Here is a 13,877-nt window from a genome sequence, read left to right on the forward strand (position 1 = left end):
GAGCGGTTCCATCGCAACCTGGGAGACCAGCTCGCCATTGTCACCTCCCGCCACCAGCGTGACTGGGACCAACACCTACCACTGGTGCTGATGGCGTGTCGCTCTGCTGTCCAAGAATCCACGGGGTGCACACCGGCGCTTCTCATGCTAGGGAGAGAGATGCGCACACCAGCAGAGCTGGCCTTTGGCCGCCCACCGGATGCCCCGGCCTTCGCTGCAGGGCCAGAGTACGCCAGGAAATTACAGGACCGGCTGGACTCAGCCCACAGTTTCGCTCGGGAGCAGCTGCAGGAAGCTGGCATCAAACAAAAGCGCTACTATGATGTGACGACCCGAGGAAGGGACTTCGCGCCAGGCGAGTTGGTCTGGGTCTACAATCCGATTCGGAAGAAGGGCCGCAGTCCCAAGCTGGACAGCAAATGGACAGGACCCTGTAAGATACTCCAGAAGCTGGGAGAGGTTGTGTATCGTGTCCAGCTTCCCCCCCGGGGAAGGAAGGTGGCCCTCCACAGAGACAGACTCGCCCCCTACCGGGGGGGTCCCCCTTCCCTTGCCTCGGATACACAGGTGACCTCTCCCTTGCCCGCCCAGCCCTTTACCAATACCCCGCTTATGCCCCAGGGGGAAGCAATTTCCCCACTCCCCTCCTCCCCCGCCCCCTCCAGCTCCCTCCCGAGGACTGGCACACCCGACCCAGCTGTCCCACTGCTGGGAAATGGAGGAGAGCGGCCGAGGCGGATGAAGAGGCCTCCGGACCACTTGCAAGACTTTGTGGTGTCCTTAGACTGAAGGGAACGGGGGTGGGGGGGTTTGTGAACCCGTTTTTGTGTGATGTGAGGATTATGTTGTTTACACTGTTTTGTTTGCACTAATGGGTTGCTCTGTTTTACATGCTGCTATGGTGTTGCCAAATGTTGCCTTACGGGTCAGTCCTCGAGGGCGAGGACTTTTTGTAAGGGGGGGGTGATGTAGCGGCTGGCTACGGGGTGTTAGCCAATGGCTTTGGCTGGGGGGCGGGACTTCTGGGGAAGTGAGGGAAGTGACGTTGTTGACAGGAAGTGTGGGTTCGAGTTTGGCCGGGAAAGGAGATAGACGCATGTTGGAGCTGTTGTGTGCCTTAAATGCATCTTATACAATAAATGCAAGATAACGGAAGAAGTCTCTGAGCCTACATTCCTGGGATTATTACAATATTATAATTAATCTTTAGTATCAACATATCAGCTTTTTTCTCATCTTTTTGGTCTTTTTTTTTTTACTGTTGTTGTGTTTTCCCGACAACATGTTGTGGTCCCCTAATGTAAGACTATAATAATAATAATAATAATAATAATAATAATAATAATAATAATAATAATAATAATAATAAAAACCAAATTGTGTCTAAGTCTAGTGTTGTGTCATAGGTGACAAAGTATATTATAATTAATCATTAGTATCAACATATCAGCTTTTTTTTTCATTATATTACGTCCTTTTGGTCTTCTTTTTACTGTTGTTGGGTTTTTTGATGATACATAATAATGATAATAATAATAATAATAATTATAATAATAATAAAAATGATATTAATAACCAAATTGTGTCAAACATTCTGCATATGGCAGAAATAATAATGTTCAGATTTACATTTAAAAGTGTTTATTATTGTTGTAATTTTTCAAATGAACTAATTCGTAAGTTAATAGTATTATTTTGTTTGTTTACTTTTTTTTTTTTTTTTTTAAATATCTCAACTTTATCTAACTTTGTATTTCATGTTATCTTTATTTCAAGAGCTTCTAATATTAGATCCGGGGTGACAAAACTGAAAAGTCAAAGTCAAAATCTACTCCCAAGTATTTTTCTGTTTTAATCACATAAATATTTAAAGAAAAAACTTTGTGTTAGCTTCGTGTAACAGATGACAAAGTATAATATTGTTAATTATCAATTCTAAGATTTCAGTTTTTTATCATTACATTTGAATTTTTTGCAAATTTTTTCTTAAATTTTTTTCTGTTGGGGTTTTTCATGTTGCGGTACCCTACTGTAAGAATATAATAATAAAGATAATAATAATAATAATAATAATAATAAGATTCTGTAATTGCATAATCTAGTGTGTCAAAAATTCTGCCTCTGTGAAAATATTAATATTGAGCTATACATTTAACAGTGTTTATTATTGTTGTAATTTTCAAAACTTATTAGTATAATTGTGTTTACTTATTTTTAATGAACCAAACTTTGTTCATATTAATATGTATTTCATTGTATATTTATTTCAAGAGCTTCTAATATTAAATCAGGGATGTCAAAACTGAAAACTGAAAGTATGCGGGGGCCATTTTGAAATGTTTCTGTTTTTATTACAATCAGATAGTGTACATATTTAAAGACAAAACTTTCTGTCAGCTTTTTCAAAGTATATATCCAAAACCAGTGAAGTTGGCACATTTTGTAAATGGTAAAAAAAAACAGAATACAATGATTTGCAAATCCTTTTCAACCTATATTCAATTTAATAGACTGCAAAGACAAGATACTTAATGTTCAAACTAGAAAACTTTGTTATTTTTTTCAAATATTAGCTCATTTGGAATTTGATGCCTGCAACATGTTTCAAAAAAGCTGGCACAAGTGGCAAAAAAGACAGAAAGTTGAGGAATGCTCATCAAACACTTATTTGGAACATCCCACTGGTGAACAGGCTAATTGGGAACAGGTGGGTGCCATGATTGGGTATAAAAGTAGCTTCCATGAAATGCTCAGTCATTCACAAACAAGGATGGGTCGAGGGTCACCACTTTGTGAACAAATGCGTGAGCAAATTGTCCAACAGTTTAAGAACAACATTTCTCAACCAGCTATTGCAAGGAATTTAGGGATTTCACCATCTACGGTCCATAATATCATCAAAAGGTTCAGAGAATCTGGAGAAATCACTGCACGTAAATGATGATATTACAGCCTTCGATCCCTCAGGCAGTACTGCATCAAAAAGCGACATCAGTGTGTAAAGGATATCGCCACAAGGGCTCAGCAACACTTCAGAAAACCACTGTCAGTAACTACTGTTACTGACAGTTGTTCTACCTGTGCCCGCAGCAAGGCCTCACACAGACCTCCGGCTGGTCTCCTTCACCCGCTTCCCATCCCTGCCCGCCCTTGGTCACACATCGCCTTAGACTTCATCACGGGATTTCCAGCCTCTAAAGGTAACACCACGATCTTATCCGTTGTGGACCGTTTCTCCAAGGCTGCCCATTTCATTCCGCTTGGCAAACTACCTTCGGCTTCGGAGACGGCTGACCTCCTCACCCTTCATGTCATCAAGTTGCATGGTATCCCGATAGACATCGGCTCTGACCGGGGTCCCCAGTTTTCTTCACAAGTCTGGAGAGCCTTTTGTAAGGGGATTGGGGCCTCGGTCAGTCTTACTTCGGGATACCACCCCCAGAGCAACGGGCAGGCAGAAAGGGCGAACCAGAGCGTGGAAACCATGCTCCGTTGCGTCGCCAGCAAGAAGCCCACAACCTGGTGCAAGTTTCTCCCTTGGGTGGAGTATTCTTACAATTCCTTGAAGAGCTCCGCTACCGGTATGTCACCCTTTGAATGCTCTTTGGGCTATCAACCCCCTTTGTTTCCCCAACAGGAACAAGACATAGCGGTTCCTTCGACTAAGGCCCATATCAGAAAGTGTCAGAGGGTGTGGAGAGCCGCTCGAGCTGCTCTAGAGAGAGCTTCTGTGAAAATGTGCCGCAACGCCAACCGTCATCGCATCCCCGCTCCATCCTATCGGCCAGGACAGCAAGTTTTGTTACTGGCTAAGGACCTTAACCTTCAGGTACCATCTAAGAAATTAGCACCACGTTATGTGGGTCCTTTTTCCATCACCTCTATCATTAACCCTGTATCTGTCAAGCTGGCTCTCCCACCCTCGGTCAAGAGACACTCAGTGGTACATGTTTCTCAGATAAAGCCGGTAGCGGAGAGCGCTCTGTCCCCTCCTGTCCCTGCCCCCCTCCCTCTAGGTTCTTGCCGAATGGGGATCAGGTTTGGACGGTTAGAGAGATCCTCAGGGTCCGTCGACAAGGTAGGGGGCTCGTATATCTGGTCGACTGGGAAGGATATGGACCAGAGGACAGATCTTGGGTGCCAGCCTCCTACCTTGTCGATCCCTCGCTTCTAGAGGATTTCTACCGTGCCAATCCTGATGCTCCCCGGCGCTCGTCGGGTGCCTCGCCTAAGGGGGGGATACTGTCACGACGCGGACTCGTACCCGCAATCCTCCTGCAAATGTTTGTCAGAGTTTCTCCTCTGGCTGCTCGTCTGGACACGCCCCTGGGCGCGGCCAACCCACGCAGCAACAAGGCTGCAAACAATTGTGCATCAGCACACCTGGACTTGACGAGAGGGACCAGCATAAAAGCCAGCGGACTCAGGAGATCTTCGCCAGAACGTAGCCAATCCCCCCTGAGTAGGCATCACGTCTGGCACCCCTCCCTCGTTCCTTGCTCGCCTTCTTTGTGCTCTTCCTCGTTACTTATTGATGTCCTTTGTGTCTTCCACAGTGTCTTCCCTGTTACCCGAGTTCGTGTCTTGCCTCACGACTCCCTCCCGGATCTTTGCTTGCCTCCCTCGATCCTTGACCACTGCCTGGACATTGACATCGTTGCCCCTCTCCTGCCTTCGACTGCTTGCCTCCCCGCTGACTGCCTCTTTGCCTTCCCCCTTGGATTTGGTGAAAGATTCACTCAACACGCACCTACAACACCCACTGGTAAATATCACATTGTTAATTCCACACATCGTCCGCATTCATTCACTAGTGGTAGCATACACACCCCACACATTCATCAAAGGTTTAAATAAACCGTCTAAACCGCAGTTCTGCCTTGGTGTCGCCTCCTTCCCTTTGACATTACATAACAATGTCCTCCGGCACAAAGTGGAACAAAAAAGTTAAAGTTAAAGTACCAATGACTGTCACACACACACTAGATGTGGCGAAATTATTCTCTGCATTTGACCCATCACCCTTGATCACCCCCTGGGAGGTGAGGGGAGCAGTGAGCAGCAGCGGTGGCCGCGCCCAGGAATCATTTTTGGTGATTTAACCCCCAAATCCAACCCTTGATGCTGAGTGCCAAGCAGGGAGGTAATGGGTCCCATTTTTATAGTCGTTGGTATGACTCGGCCGGGGTTTGAAGTCATGACCTGCCGGTCTCAGGGCGGACACTCTAACCACTAGGCCAATGAGCAGAACCATCCGGATTGTTATAGGCGCAAAGTTCAAAAGCCAGTGATGGTATGGGGGTGTATTAGTGCCCAAGGCATGGGTAACTTACACATCTATGAAGACACCATTAATGCTGAAACATACATACAGGTTTTGGAGCAACATATGTTGCCATCCAAGCAACGTTATCATGGACGCCCCTGCTTATTTCAGCAAGACAATGCCAAGCCACGTGTTACAACAGTGTTGCTTCATAATACAAGAGTGCGGGTACTAGACTCAGCTGCCTGTAGTCCAGACCTGTCTCCCATTGAAAATGTGTGGCACAATATGAAGCCTAAAATACCACAACGGAGACATCAAGCAAGAATTGAAAAGAATTCCACCTGAAAAGCTTCACAAATTGGTCCCCTCAGTTCCCAAACGTTTACTGAGTGTTGTTTAAAGGAAAGGCCATGTAACACAGTGGTAAAAATGCCCCTGTGCCAACTTTTTTGCAATGTGTTGCTGCCACTAAATTCTAAGTTAATGATTATTTGCAAAAAAACATTACGTTTCTCAGTTCAAACATTAAATATCTTGTCTTTGCAGTCTATTCAATTGAATATAAGTTGAAAAGGATTTGCAAATCATTGTATTCTGTTTTTATTTACGAATTACACAATGTGCCAACTTCACTGGTTTTGAGTTTTGTATATATACTGTATATATACTGTATATGTGTTTGTGTATATATATGTATATATATATACGTTTATATATACATAAATGTATATATATATATATATATGTGTATATACATGAATATACATATATATGTGTATATATGTATATATACATACGTACTATATATATATATATATATATATATATATATATATATATATATATATATATATATATATATATATATATATATATATATATGTATATACATATATATATATGTATATACTGTATATACATATATATGTATTTATGTATGTATGTGTATATATGTACATATATATATATATATATATATATATATATATATATATATATATATATATATATATATATATATATATATATATATATATATATATATATATATATATATATATATATATATATATATATATATATATATATATATATATATATATATATATATATATATATATATATATATATATATATATATATATATATATTTTATAACAGGCAAATACAGTGCCAATTGCTTGCTATTCTAATATGCCAACATTAATACAATAATATAATTATTCATTCATGTTTTCATTTTAAACCTGTTAAGCTACAGTCAGTAGCGTGGTCACGCCACTGCCATTTCTAAACTGCAATACAGTGAGTTGTGAAAAAAATTGCGGGGACATGCAACATTTTTTTTTTTTAAGTCTACTTAATCTTTTGAAGACCTCTGCTGTACAGAATAGCTTTAGAGATACAAAAATAAATACAAACTTAGATTTTTCCGTTTGCAGCCATTGGTAGAAAATGTTTGGACAAACCCTATTGAACTTTTTTACCTTTCACCTTTTTACATCTATATTTGAGCATATTTAGTAGTCTAGTTCTCACTTGAAAAAAATAAAGAAATTAATTCAATACAAATTATTATAAAATATTGTTAGATAAAGCACTGAGTTTAGACAATGTACTGCGTTCTGTATGAACTCATCTACAATATACTGTTATATATAATTCCCCTCTTGCAGTTCCATTGTAGGTTGCAAGAGGGCAGTAATGGTCATGGAACATCGTTGCCAGACGTCAATCAAACCAAAAGAGGACGTTCAAGACGCCATCACGCTGCATAATTCCAGTCTTTACTCCACAAAAAGTGTCAACTAAAGCGGTAAGTAAATGTTAGCAGTTGTTTATTGTGCTATAATTGCAGAGTTTCCTTTTTTTTTTTTTATCAGGTGAGTGCTTACTAAACATCTTTGTTGACTATTTATGCAACTGCTAACATTATGTCAAATCCCTCAGGCTTTTGTGCACACATCATTTTGAAATGGTTGTTCCGGTTTTCAAACTGTTAATTTAATGAAAGTGGTCCACTTCGCAATGCAGTAACATGTGCAATCTGTGTATTGTCTATACTAGTTACGGTAGGCTATACTACTAGCAGCTACGCAACAGCTAAGCACGCAACCCAGACATAAATAATAAGTGTTCTTAATTGAACAATATTGCAGTCTAAAACACAACATTTGTCATTGTAAAGAAGTATCAAATAATAATAGTTGCTTATTACTTACACATACAAAGTCTCTAAGGCAGACGCATATTAGAAAGTATCCAGTAACAAACGTGTCCGCATCATTACATTTACTGTGTACAACAAATACAATAGAAACACTTTGGAGGGCTAAAGAAAATAAAAGACTGGCACCTTCAACTTAATGGCAAAGAAGACCACTTCCTGGCTAAGGCAACACACATCTTGAATTTGCAACGGCCTGCAAAGTCTACTATGTAATACTTTAAAATGAGATACAGAAGTGTAAGAAAACAAGAAAACAATTGGACAGCATGCATATAATGGGAGCATGCTAAGGTTAGCATGATGACATAGGAAAAGTTAGCATACTTCTAAGCTGGCGCCAAGTATTGAAAGCCATTATTTTTAGGTTTATACAAAATGGGGACGGTGGGGACGGTGGGGCGTGGTTGGGACAGTGGCCGTGCCAGCAACCTGAGGGTTCCTGGTTCAATCCCTACCTTCTACCAACCTCGTCACGTCCATTGTGTCCTTGAGCAAGACACTTCACCCTTGCTCCTGATGGGTCGTGGTTAGCGCCTTGCATGGCAGCTCCCGCCATCAGTGTGTGAATGTGTGTGTGAATGGGTGAATGTGGAAATAGTGTCAAAGCGCTTTGAGTACCTTGAAGGTAGAAAAGCGCTATACAAGTATAACCCCTTTACCTTTACAAATATAATTAGTTAAAATGCTAGCATGTAATGTCAGTATGCTAAGGTTAGCATGATGACATAGGAAAAGTTAGCATGCTTCTAAGCTGTCACCAAGTATAACCCATCCATCCATCTTCTTCCGCTTATCCGAGGTCGGGTCGCGGGGGCAGCAGCCTAAGCAGGGAAGCCCAGACTTTCCTCCCCCCAGCCACTTCGTCCAGCTCCTCCCGGGGGATCCTGAGGTGTTCCCAGGCCAGCCGGGAGACATAGTCTTCCCAACGTGTCCTGGGTCTTCCCCGTGGCCTCCTACCGGTTGGACGTGTCCTAAACACCTCCCTAGGGAGGCGTTCGGGTGGCATCCTGACCAGATGCCCGAGCCACCTCATCTGGCTCCTCTCGATGTGGAGGAGCAGCGGCTTTACTTTGAGCTACCCCCGGATGGCAGAGCTTCTCACCCTATCTCTAAGGGAGAGCCCCGCCACCCGGCGGAGGAAACTCATTTCGGCCGCCTGTACCCGTGATCTTGTCCTTTCGGTCATAACCCAAAGCTCATGACCATAGGTGAGGATGGGAACGTAGATCGACCGGTAAATTGAGAGCTTTGCCTTCCGGCTCAGCTCCTTCTTCACCACAACGGATTGATACAGCGTACGCATTACTGAAGACGCCGCACCGATCCGCCTGTCGATCTCACGATCCACTCTTCCCTCACTCGTGAACAAGACTCCTAGGTACTAGAACTCCTCCACTTGGGGCAGGGTCTCCTCCCCAACCCGGAGATGGCACTCCACCCTTTTCCGGGCGAGAACCATGGACTCGGACTTGGAGGTGCTGATTCTCATCCCAGTCGCTTCACACTCGGCTGCGAACCGATCCAGCGAGAGCTGAAGATCCTGGCCGGATGAAGCCATCAGGACCACATCATCTGCAAAAAGCAGAGACCTAATCCTGCAGCCACCAAACCGGATCCCCTCAACGCCTTGACTGCGCCTAGAAATTCTGTCCATAAAAGTTATAAACAGAATCGGTGACAAAGGGCAGCCTTGGCGGAGTCCAACCCTCACTGGAAACGTGTCCGACTTACTGCCGGCAATGCGGACCAAACTCTGGCACTGATCGTAAGGGGAGCGGACCGCCACAATCAGACAGTCCGATACCCCATACTCTCTGAGCACTCCCCACAGGACCTCCCGAGGGACACGGTCGAATGCCTTCTCCAAGTCCACAAAGCACATGTAGACTGTTTGGGCAAACTCCCATGCACCCTCAAGGATCCTGCCGAGAGTATAGAGCTGGTCCACAGTTCCACGACCAGGACGAAAACCACACTGTTCCTCCTGAATCCGAGGTTCGACTATCCGGCGTAGCCTCCTCTCCAGTACACCCGAATAAACCTTACCGGGAAGGCTGAGGAGTGTGATCCCACGATAGTTGGAACACACCCTCCGGTTCCCCTTCTTAAAGAGAAGAGAATTCCTTTTAGGTTTATACAAATAAAAATAGCAACAATGTTAGCATAAAATATTAGCAGGTTAATGTTAGCATGCTAATATAGAAGAAGTTAAGTTATTTTTTTGACAATTAACATTTGTTGACACACTGAAACACACACCAAAGTACCAAAAATGGGTACTTTTGAGTACCAGTATCGATTCTTTGGTATCGTATCAATTCAAATATGAAAGGTACCCATTCATAAGGCCGTTAGAACGTAATTTATGCTTGCACAAGTGTTTTTTCTGGTTGAATGACATACATGGCAATGTTTTGGGTTACTTTACATCAGGGGTGTCTTAAAATCATTTTCGATCGGGGGCCACGTGAAGAAAAATCTACTCCCAAATGGGCTGAACTGGTAACATCACGACACGTTAACTTAAAAATAAAGACAACTTCAGATTGTTTTCTTTGTTTAAAAACAGAACAAGCACATTCTGAAATTGTACAAATCATAATGGTTTTTTTTTACACTTACATGTTGCAATTAATTGTATTCTATCTTTATTTGTCGTTATTTATATTTTCTGAATAAATGATGTGATAATGTTCATCAGTTAACTCATTGGCATTAATTTTCAATCTATCAAGATAAGAAAATTATATCAAAATCAAATTACATTATGTTATTTATGTCGTTTGATCATTTTCCTCGACTGATGTACTAACATCATGTGGTTTATTTTGTACATATGTAGCTAGGGATGATGTTTGATAAGAAATTATCGAGTTTGAGCCCATTATCGAATCCTCTTATCGAACCGATTCCTTATCGATTCTCTTATCGAATCCAGATACGTTGTTGTATATGGAAAAAAACACAATATTTGGTTTAACAAAAGCTCACATTTATTTTATAAGAAAAAAATAAAATAAAATAAATAAATAAATATTGACTCTTACCCCTCTAAATAAATAAAATAAATAAATATTGACTGTTGTTAGCCAAAGTATATTAAGTGGGATTTTTCAGAAAAACAAATACCGTAATTTCCGGACTATAAGCCGCTACTTTTTCCCCTCGTTCTGGTCCCTGCGGCTTATACAAGGGTGCGGCTTATTTACGGCCTGTTCTTCTCCGACACCGACGAAGAGGATTTCGGTGGTTTTAGTATGCAGGAGGAAGACGATGACACAATGATTAAAGACTGACTTTTCATATACCGGTAGGCTGGTTATTTTGATAACGTACGGGCGAGCACTTTGTATTACTTTGCACCGTTGTATTATTTGTACTCTGCACGAATGCTGTTCGCCATGTCAAAGATGTGAAAGTTTGATTGAATGATTGAAAGATTTATTGTTAATAAATGGGACGCTTTGCGTTCCCAAACAGTCATCTCTGTCCCGACAATCCCCTCCGTGGTAGCAAGAACCCCTATATACTACGGTAATTACACATCAAAACCCTGCGGCTTATAGTCGGGTGCGGCTTATATATGGAGCAATCTGTATTTTCCCCTAAATTTAGCTGGTGCGGCTTATAGTCAGGTGCGGCTTATAGTCCGGAAATTACGGTATATACAGTAACACAAAACCAACCTGTCTCTGTGATCACTATAGGTGTATAAATAATAATATAGTGTTAAATAAAATCAGTCCCTTGGGCACAAAACTGAAAATAATACCGCTCTCCCCAAGGGGATGGGACAAATGCAGAGGACAAATTTCACCACATCTAGTGTGTGTGTGACAATCATTGGTACTTTAATCTTTAATCTCCAAAAAATGCACTTCTGCTGCTATTGGAACATACTCACTACACACACTATGACACTAAGAACGCCACAGTCATTAATCAACAATTCTTCTTCCAAAAAATTAGCATGTATGCTTTTCAGGACCCAGTCTGACCCGCTCTTCGCTAATCGTGTCGCCAACGGTGGAAAAAACCCGTTCACTTGGCATGGAACTAGCTTGGACACACAGATAGGTTTGACAACATCCTCCTCCAGTCTGTATCGAAACCTTCTGGGGTCCATCAGTGCGGCCTCCTCCAGGAATGACTGCACGTCCTTGTCCTGGAGGGAAAATGAGGGACAGACACAGCATAGAATTAGGGGGGATATTAGCTGAATGTGAAGACTAGGGTGTCTGTCATTAAGTCTTTAGCATTAGTATGTGAAATTAAATGATGGACTGGATTAAGTAATGATGTTAAACATTGTACTGATATGATCCACTTTAAGAGGTTGTTCAAATTAATAGTGCTTACAAAGTACAAAGAAGAATTATGAGAAATACTTTCAACCTTATTGAAAATAAGATATTCTTCATCTCAGTATATTAATAATGACTGAATTAATTAATTACATATTACACAACTGTTGTATATACTAATTCACAGAAGTTATTTTATTATAAAAAGGTCAGTAAATGATGTATATATTTGTAAACGCTCTGAAGTGGGAAAGGGGTAGGATTAAATAAGCTTTACTTCTTCCTAGGGATGTCCGATAATGGCTTTTTGCCGATATCCGATATTCCGATATTGTCCAACTCTTTAATTACCGATACCGATATCAACCGATACCGATATCAACCGATATATGGAGTCGTGGAATTAACACATTATTATGCCTAATTTGGACAACCAGGTATGGTGAAGATAAGGTACTTTTTAAAAAAATTAGTAAAATAAGATAAATAAATTAAAAACATATTCTTGAATAAAAAAGAAAGTACAACAATATAAAAACAGTTACATAGAAACTAGTAATGAATGAAAATTAGTAAAATTAACTGTTAAAGGTTAGTACTATTAGTGGACCAGCAGCACGCACAATCATGTGTGCTTACGGACTGTATCCCTTGCAGACTGTATTGATATATATTGATATATAATGTAGGAACCAGAATATTAATAACAGAAAGAAACAACCCTTTTGTGTGAATGAGTGTAAATGGGGGAGCGAGGTTTTTTGGGTTGGTGCACTAATTGTAAGTGTATCTTGTGTTTTCTATGTTGATTTAATAAAAAAACAAAAAAACAAAAAAAAAATGATACCGACAATAAAAAAACCGGTACCGATAATTTCCGATATTACATTTTAACGCATATATCGGCCGATAATATCGGCAGGCCGATATTATCGGACATCTCTACTTCTTCCTACTCCTTTTCGGACATGATGTAAAGTGAAATGATATGAGACTGTGATGTGTTATGCTGTAAGTGTGTTCATGCACAAAATAAACTAAAGAAAGAAAGAAAGCACTAGTTTATTAGACAGACCTGCAAACTCTGGAGTGGTGTAGGCTACAAGATACCGTTAACGTTATCAGACACATACAAAAAGGCTAACGTTAACGTTACCGTTAGCCACTGACTATGCTTAGGTAACGTTAGTCTAGCTAACATTACTGCAGTCCTGGTTGACATAACAGGTAATGTTATTTTATCCTAAAGGTTACAAGTGAGCAAATATGGAAATTAACCGGCAACAGTTAACGTTAGTTACTCACCGCCACTATCACTGGAGCTGGGGCTGCAGGTTTGAAGCAGAGGAAGAGGGGCGTGCTTCGTCATCTCTGTTGCTGCTTCTCCACGACACCTTTCTCTAACCTTCAGGTTATGTACGGCCTGAATATGTTTCAACATGCTTGTTGTACTTCCCCCCTTACATGAGAGCGAAGCCTGGCAATAATTGCATATTGTCGTTTCCTTGTCGTATTTTTTTGTAAAATGAATCCATGCCTTGAGGCGTTTTTTCCGGTCCATTATTTTTGCTGCTTGTGTGACATCACAGGAAATGTAGTAGCTCAGTCATTAGATTGAGCTACGTCATTTCCTGTGATGTCCCAGAAGGGCATTTTTCTGTGGGAAGTGATTCGTTCCCAGCGATTTTAATAAAGAACCAACTCTTTTTCTTTACTATAGTGGCCTCAATAACGGGAACCGGTTCTCAAAAAGAGATTTGAGTCCATGGAATCGGTTCTTTTCTTATCGAACAACCGGGAGAACCGGTTTCGAACATCATCCCTATATGTAGCATCATATACAAAGATACAAATAATTGCTATTGCGACATCCAGTGGACACATTTAGAACAGCAGTTTATTTTATTAAAACATTTCTGGTAAATTTTTATACTTAGCAAACTCATCCCGCGGGCCCTATAAAACCTAATCCGGCCCTCGGGCCGTACGTTTGACACCCCTGCTTTACATGCATATGCACGGCACATATACAGTATATGGTATATGCCTTTGACCAGTCTCCCGCTCTGTTTAT

At 41.1% G+C, this 13,877-nt stretch overlaps 1 protein-coding gene across 2 annotated transcripts in view; it reads left to right on the forward strand.

Annotated features, from left to right (window-relative positions):
• The first annotated feature begins 6,963 nt into the window (after window positions 1-6,963).
• Window positions 6,964-13,877, forward strand: part of LOC133651598 (RCC1 and BTB domain-containing protein 2-like) — a 309,454-nt gene continuing 302,540 nt past the window's right edge. Inside the window, exon 1 of one of the 2 annotated variants that reach the window (XM_062049575.1) lies at window positions 6,964-7,085. The gene's annotated coding sequence lies outside the window, so the exon portion shown is untranslated. The remainder of the gene's footprint in view (window positions 7,086-13,877) is intronic. The other variant, XM_062049576.1, reaches the window with a different exon arrangement.

Source organism: Entelurus aequoreus, linkage group LG06 (genome assembly GCF_033978785.1).
Source record: "Entelurus aequoreus isolate RoL-2023_Sb linkage group LG06, RoL_Eaeq_v1.1, whole genome shotgun sequence".
NCBI lineage: Eukaryota > Metazoa > Chordata > Actinopteri > Syngnathiformes > Syngnathidae > Entelurus > Entelurus aequoreus.